This window comes from Coregonus clupeaformis, unplaced genomic scaffold (genome assembly GCF_020615455.1).
Source record: "Coregonus clupeaformis isolate EN_2021a unplaced genomic scaffold, ASM2061545v1 scaf1072, whole genome shotgun sequence".
Classification (NCBI taxonomy): Eukaryota; Metazoa; Chordata; class Actinopteri; order Salmoniformes; family Salmonidae; genus Coregonus; species Coregonus clupeaformis.
The window spans coordinates 170681-178316 of NW_025534526.1; positions in this window are offsets into that span (position 1 = coordinate 170681).

The window sequence follows — 7636 nt, forward strand, 5'->3', positions numbered from 1 at the left end:
GAGGAGGAATGCTGCCTATGACCCCAAGAACACCATTTTCACCGTCAAACATGGAGGTGGAAACATTATGCTTTGGGGGTGTTTTTCTGCTAAGGGGACAGGACAACTTCACCGCATCAAAGGGACGATGGACGGGGCCATGTACCGTAAAATCTTGGGTGAGAACCTCCTTCCCTCAGCCAGGGCATTGAAAATGGGTCGTGGATGGATATTCCAGCATGACAATGACCCAAAACACACGGCCAAGGCAACAAAGGAGTGGCTCAAGAAGAAGCACATTAAGGTCATGGAGTGGCCTAGCCAGTCTCCAGACCTTAATCCCATAGAAAATCTGTGGAGGGAGCTGAAGGTTCGAGTTGCCAAACGTCAGGCTCGAAACCTTAATGACTTGGAGAAGATCTGCAAAGAGGAGTGGGACAAAATCCCTCCTGAGATGTGTGCAAACCTGGTGGCCAACTACAAGAAACGTCTGACCTCTGTGATTGCCAACAAGGGTTTTGCCACCAAGTACTAAGTCATCTTTTGCAGAGGGGTCAAACACTTATTTCCCTCATTAAAATGCAAATCAATTTATAACATTTTTGACATGCGTTTTTCTGGATTTTTGTTGTTGTTATTCTGTCTCTCACTGTTCAAATAAACCTACCATTAAAATTATAGACTTATCATGTCTTTGTCAGTGGGCAAACGTACAAAATCAGCAGGGGATCAAATACTATAAATAGAGTTTGGTCAAATGTACTGCTCTGTTTTGCTTGTTTACAGCCCCCTCATGAAAAAGTACTACTGAATTACTACACAAAACCTACTGGTTTTACTACTTGATTGCTATTGAGATGTGTAGTAAACCAGTAGTGATTTATGTAGTAATTTAAGTAGTAATGAGTGACAAATTGGAACGTTTCACTACTGGTGAACACTAAATATTTCCTACTTAAATCACTACAATAAATCTCCCTTAATGACTACTGTGTAACTACTAAGCTTTTGGGTATCTAGTACATTACTGCTGCATGCCTACTCAATCCCTATTGAATTACTACTGCCATCTGTGTGTGTAGTGTTGTGTCACTACTGATCACTACTGAATTGCTCCGGATCCTTTTTCATTTCCTACATAAACCCTTTTGAAAACATTTATTACTGTTTGCCTATTCAAAATCACTATTGAGATCTTGTTTCACTACTGTGTCACTACTAGAATAGTGCACATGTTATTTCCTCAAGTTTCTAACTGTAGTTATATCATCAAACAATTATATGTAAATTTTTCTATTTATATTACATTAATTACATATTAAATTACACATTTACACTTTTTTGTTAATCCATTTGAGGCCTTGTCTTCATTCAGCTTTGACATAACTATCTTCAGATCCTCTTTTTTGTTGCAGCCACATTTCTCCACCACGTAACCTTTTAGAAAATGAAGACATTTGTATACAAACACACATACTGATGAACTAGCATGACGAAACCAGAGGCTACATAGCTACATTTCAATGTGGCTAGCAAATAGTTAGGCTAATCTCAACGCATCTCTATGACAACGGCTAACGGCTAAGACCGTTTTGGCTAGCAATCTTTTTGATGTAGTAAAAAGTTATATAAATGGCTAAACAACGGCATGAAAGTTTTCATAAAATATAAAAGATGGTGCTATGAAAGACAGGATGACAAAGGATGGAAGATGATTACATTCGGGATTGTCAAAAACAGTAGCTACGACTTCCTGTTTTGTGTTCTTCGGTGGTTGCGAAAAACCGGTGTAGTCTGGCTGTAGTGTTGTGATACTTATTTACTACCAACATCAAGTAGTAAAAACTCTATTTGATTACTACTGGAAACACTACTGTTTTCCTACTGAATACTACAAAACTCTACTTGTGTGTCTTGAGTAGTGCATAAACTACACATTCACTACACACTCCCTACAAGTCTCTACATAGTCACTACTGCACAAATACGTTTTGTGTAGTAATTCAGTAGTACTTTGTCATGAGGGGCGGGTCATTTCATAGGGAATTGTCGGCGACGCGCTCGTATTGTTACATCACCAAAATATTGTGAATAAAGGAGCTAACAAGTATTTTGTTGGACGATGTATATTATGTATAACATGCGTATCCCGTACATACGACTAATAAAACTTGAAACCAACATGGCGTCCGTTCTAAAAACCTGGCTGAACTCTCTTAATATACAGTGGGGAAAAAAAGTATTTAGTCGGCCACCAATTGTGCAAGTTCTCCCACTTAAAAAGATGAGAGAGGCCTGTAATTTTCATCATAGGTACACGTCAACTATGACAGACAAATTGAGAATTTTTTTCTCCAGAAAATCACATTGTAGGATTTTTAATGAATTTATTTGCAAATTATGGTGGAAAATAAGTATTTGGTCAATAACTAAAGTTTCTCAATACTTTTTATATACCCTTTGTTGGCAATGACACAGGTCAAACGTTTTCTATAAGTCTTCAAAATTATGGTGGAAAATAAGTATTTGGTCACCTACAAACAAGCAAGATTTCTGGCTCTCACAGACCTGTAACTTCTTCTTTAAGAGGCTCCTCTGTCCTCCACTCGTTACCTGTATTAATGGCACCTGTTTGAACTTGTTATCAGTATAAAAGACACCTGTCCACAACCTCAAACAGTCACACTCCAAACTACACTATGGCCAAGACCAACGAGCTGTCAAAGGACACCAGAAACAAAATTGTAGACCTGCACCAGGCTGGGAAGACTGAATCTGCAATAGGTAAGCAGCTTGGTTTGAAGAAATCAACTGTGGGAGCAATTATTAGGAAATGGAAGACATACAAGACCACTGATAATCTCCCTCGATCTGGGGCTCCACGCAAGATCTCACCCCGTGAGGTCAAAATGATCACAAGAACGGTGAGCAAAAATCCCAGAACCACACGGGGGGACCTAGTGAATGACCTGCAGAGAGCTGGGACCAAAGTAACAAAGCCTACCATCAGTAACACACTACGCCGCCAGGGACTCAAATCCTGCAGTGCCAGACGTGTCCCCCTGCTTATGCCAGTACATGTCCAGGCCCGTCTGAAGTTTGCTAGAGTGCATTTGGATGATCCAGAAGAGGATTGGGAGAATGTCATATGGTCAGATGAAACCAAAATAGAACTTTTTGGTAAAAACTCAACTCGTTGTGTTTGGAGGACAAAGAATGCTGAGTTGCATCCAAAGAACACCATACCTACTGTGAAGCATGGGGGTGGAAACATCATGCTTTGGGGCTGTTTTTCTGCAAAGGGACCAGTACAACTGATCCGTGTAAAGGAAAGAATGAATGGGGCCATGTATCGTGAGATTTTGAGTGAAAACCTCCTTCCATCAGCAAGGGCATTGAAGATGAAACGTGGCTGGGTCTTTCAGCATGACAATGATCCCAAACACACCGCCCGGGCAACGAAGGAGTGGCTTCGTAAGAAGCATTTCAAGGTCCTGGAGTGGCCTAGCCAGTCTCCAGATCTCAACCCCATAGAAAATCTTTGGAGGGAGTTGAAAGTCTGTGTTGCCCAGCGACAGCCCAAAAACATCACTGCTCTAGAGGAGATCTGCATGGAGGAATGGGCCAAAATACCAGCAACAGTGTGTGAAAACCTTGTGAAAACTTATAGAAAATGTTTGACCTGTGTCATTGCCAACAAAGGGTATATAACAAAGTATTGAGAAACTTTAGTTATTGACCAAATACTTATTTTCCACCATAATTTGCAAATAAATTCATTAAAAATCCTACAATGTGATTTTCTGGAGAGAAAAAATCTCAATTTGTCTGTCATAGTTGACGTGTACCTATGATGAAAATTACAGGCCTCTCTCATCTTTTTAAGTGGGAGAACTTGCACAATTGGTGGCTGACTAAATACTTTTTTTCCCCACTGTATGACTCTGACTACAACTCTACTAGGTCACAACTGGGACAAGGCAATTTGCTTACCCTAAATACTTTAAACAATGCATAAACGTAAGGCAGTATAAATGTCTAGTATTATATTTTATCATTGACTAAAACATGTTTGAAATGTAACTATTTGTCATTTTAAAGTGTTTTCCATGGTTTTAAATGCCACCGCAATTCAAGAACCACCCTAGTAGTAGACTTTTAGTATGACACATTTTGTTGAGTTTTAGTTATAGTATCTGTCATATTTTGTGACACACACAATACTTTCTCGCAATTACAATGTTATCATTGATTAAGATTGCGTCATACTGCTATGCATATAGGGATGTTACATTTACTTGTTATTTATTTATTTTAGCATGAAGCTATTTTAGCTATTTTAAATATTGATATGTAATGATTTGTAAGAATCAGTAGGTTTTTCCTGTTTAATGTTGATTTTAAACCTTGTAATTAAAATGCAGGATGACAAATTGAATCTATTCTTCGCACCATATCATTCCACTGATTACATTTCACATTGTAATAAATCTATTGAAAAGAGAAGCCTACTGTTCATTCACAATGCTTTTTAGGAGGCTTAACCACATCGAGGTTGATGTATTGTTAAAGCAATCCCAGGTTTAATACCCTGTACGTACCTTACTTTTATGGTTTTCTAATAAAATTGTATAAAATAAAAATAAAATAGCTTCTTAGCCAAGAGCAATTTCTCAAGCAAGAATTTTGCTAGGACTGTCTGGGAGTGGTCTGAGTGGAGAGTGGAAAACTGAAAACTAGCTGTTATTGGCAGAGAGGTTTGGAATTCTCTTTCTTATTGGTATGTTAAATAATTTACCGCCTGGTGATGTCAGCAGGCAGGCCAAAGCTCCATCCCACCAAAACAGGCTGACATTTCAGGGGTTCTTTTTAAACAGCTCTAGGAACCTCTAAAATTGCATTATCATAATTTTCACAATTTCACAGTATTATTCCAACCTCATAGTGTGGAAATGTAGATAAAACACAGGGAAATCACGTTTTTGACTGCACTGGGCCTTTAATAATTCCATCCCCGGTGGATCTATAATAACCACCTCAAAATGGTTGTACATGTAATAGGACAGCCAGGATTATCCAGAGAGCAGTCTTAATCACATTTAGCAATGTGCCTCCAATATACAGGATGATGACAATAGCATACATGACCTAGATGACCTGACAAGCGTGCTGGTCTATATATACACCCGGGGGATGCATAAATAGCCCAACGCTCAAGGTCCGCTGAATGACGCCCAGCGGCAACCAACACCATTTTATAAAAAAAGAAAAAAAGGAAAGATGTTTAGCCAAGTTGATGCATTATGGTTTTCTAATGGTGCATTTTCCCTTGGAGCAATTGGCCCAAGCTCCGTTGGCAGCCCTTAAAACAAAGACCAGCAGCCAAATTATTCCCTGTCATGCATCTGGTTTATGTGGACGCTGAGACAATAGCTATTCATGTATACATCTGTGTGCAGGTTAGCAGATGGGTAAGCGATGTAATCTCCCATGCAGGGTTAATGGGCTGTGGTGTATCAAAGCAGAAAGGAGTTCACATCCACAGGCTCAGCCGTGTTCCACAATACTCCACAGGCGTACTAGGCTGTACTAGGGAAAACACAATAACAACAACGACAGGAAAGCATTAGGACGTATAAAAAGAACATTTAAATCCAGTGTACTATATATAGAACAGGCAGATGCTCCCCTGTGTTGTCTTCTAATAGTAGCCTACAGTACATGTGCATGGAATCATACACAAGGGAATTACACTGGAACTAATGCACACGTGACCCAGCTAAAAACAGCATTAGCTTACGTACTTCGGAATCAGAATAACCGCAAAAGCCCTGTAGAAAAGGCCCAACAAGCCTGCTTTTGACATAGGGTCAAGCATTAGTATGGCTGTGAGGGACTGTTGCTCTATATTTAACCTCTCTGTGACCATATTCTGCATCTCTGTGGACCAGAGTGGTTAAGCTGGCTATGGGGCAGGGACATTTCTGAAGGAGACATTTTCGACTCTGTCCCCACCAACTGGCTCAAGGAAAATGAGAGGTAATGCACCACATATGTATGCTCTGTGACTTTGCTTGCGTTCTGTACTGTTTCCATTGCTGGGTCACTTAACATTGTTGTATGTTTTCCCCCCATTTTAAAAAGTATATTTTGAGTTCTCAATGAGCAATTTGACTTTGGCCAAACATGATAATGTGCTCATCTGTAATGGGGGTTGTCTGTATATCAGCAGCATGTAGGACAGTTCAGTGCTTGACTTGGGCAGGAGCTCACCGGAGGTGAGTACCGGCAACTCAAATGTTCTACTGCTTGAGCTCCTGTTCCTCTTATAGAATATTAGTTCAAAAGTATTGTGGAGCTCCTGCACCTAAATATAAACAGTACCGTAACCCAAAATGAGTCCCGGAACCTATTTCAGTCCATGTCAAACACTGGGAAAGTTTGAGATCACAGTAACCATTATAGAACCTAACAAGTGTTCCTGAGACAGTTTAAAAGCTACCATGCTGAATGTTTCGTTAGGGAATCCCGGGGGTACCTCTGCTGGGCTTGACCGTGAGTGGGGACCCACTTCTACTGTCTGTCTGCTACCCTGTTCAGTTGGTAAGGGCAGGAAGTGAATGACCTTAAAGTGATGCCATGCCAGCCGTGAAAATTAGCTGCTCTCACCGCTGCAAATTCGAACAACACTCTGGGCAGATAGAAAGTTATACACTTGGAAGGAATTTACCATCACCGCCACCACCTATTTATAAACCCACTTAATCTCTCAGAAAGAGAGGGCCGTTTCGCTGCCTTGATTAATTTAATAGGGCTTTGGCCACTTAGCCCCTCTCCACCTACCTCCACTGCACCGGCCTGTTAACAACGGGCAAGATTACAGAAGTCGACTGAAGGTTAAAAGACAGAATAGGAGAAGCCTTCATCTCTCTACCAGGAAACATGTAATTTCCCTGATATATAATCATATCGAGCATTTCTATCTCTTGTGGGTTTGGGAAAGGGACAAGCATGAAATCCAATTTTGGAGTTGTGATTTGGGTCTGCTCTGCGACACACAGAATAGGTCTGCAGAAAGTGACTACTTCAAATGTGTCTGCGTCTGTCTACATTACCCTCGTCTGAAATTAAAATGCAGAGAGACATTTGAATAAAGTTCAAAACAAGAAACATGAAATCAAGAAACAGGGTGTCTGAATTTAGCTTTTTGATTACAACATGATTGGATTCGCTGACAAAACACCTAGTTATAATTATTTCTTATTCCTATTAGCGTCCTACCTATGAAAGCCCTGGCTATTCAAGGTCTTTCCATATGAACTTGTAAACAGACAGTGAAGTTACTGAGGTATAGGATTGCATGACAGTGAACCTCATGCTTCAGCTGGCTGCCTCTGTGCTGTGGTAGCCTAACTGTGGTTGTGCTGCATGGAACTATATCAAACATATCCAGCTGTCCCCAGCTGCTCCTCATGACGTCATAGCCTTCCCAGAAACAGAAAGGCATGGTTTGGCTCCAATAAGGTCCCATTTAGTGACATAAATGGATCCTGCCGAAGGGGGCTGGCACTGGCATAGGAGGGGAGGGGTTTATTCCAGAAACTGTGTCGCTCCACTGGCTACGCTGAGTGGCGTTAATCCTGTGTTTACTATAGCA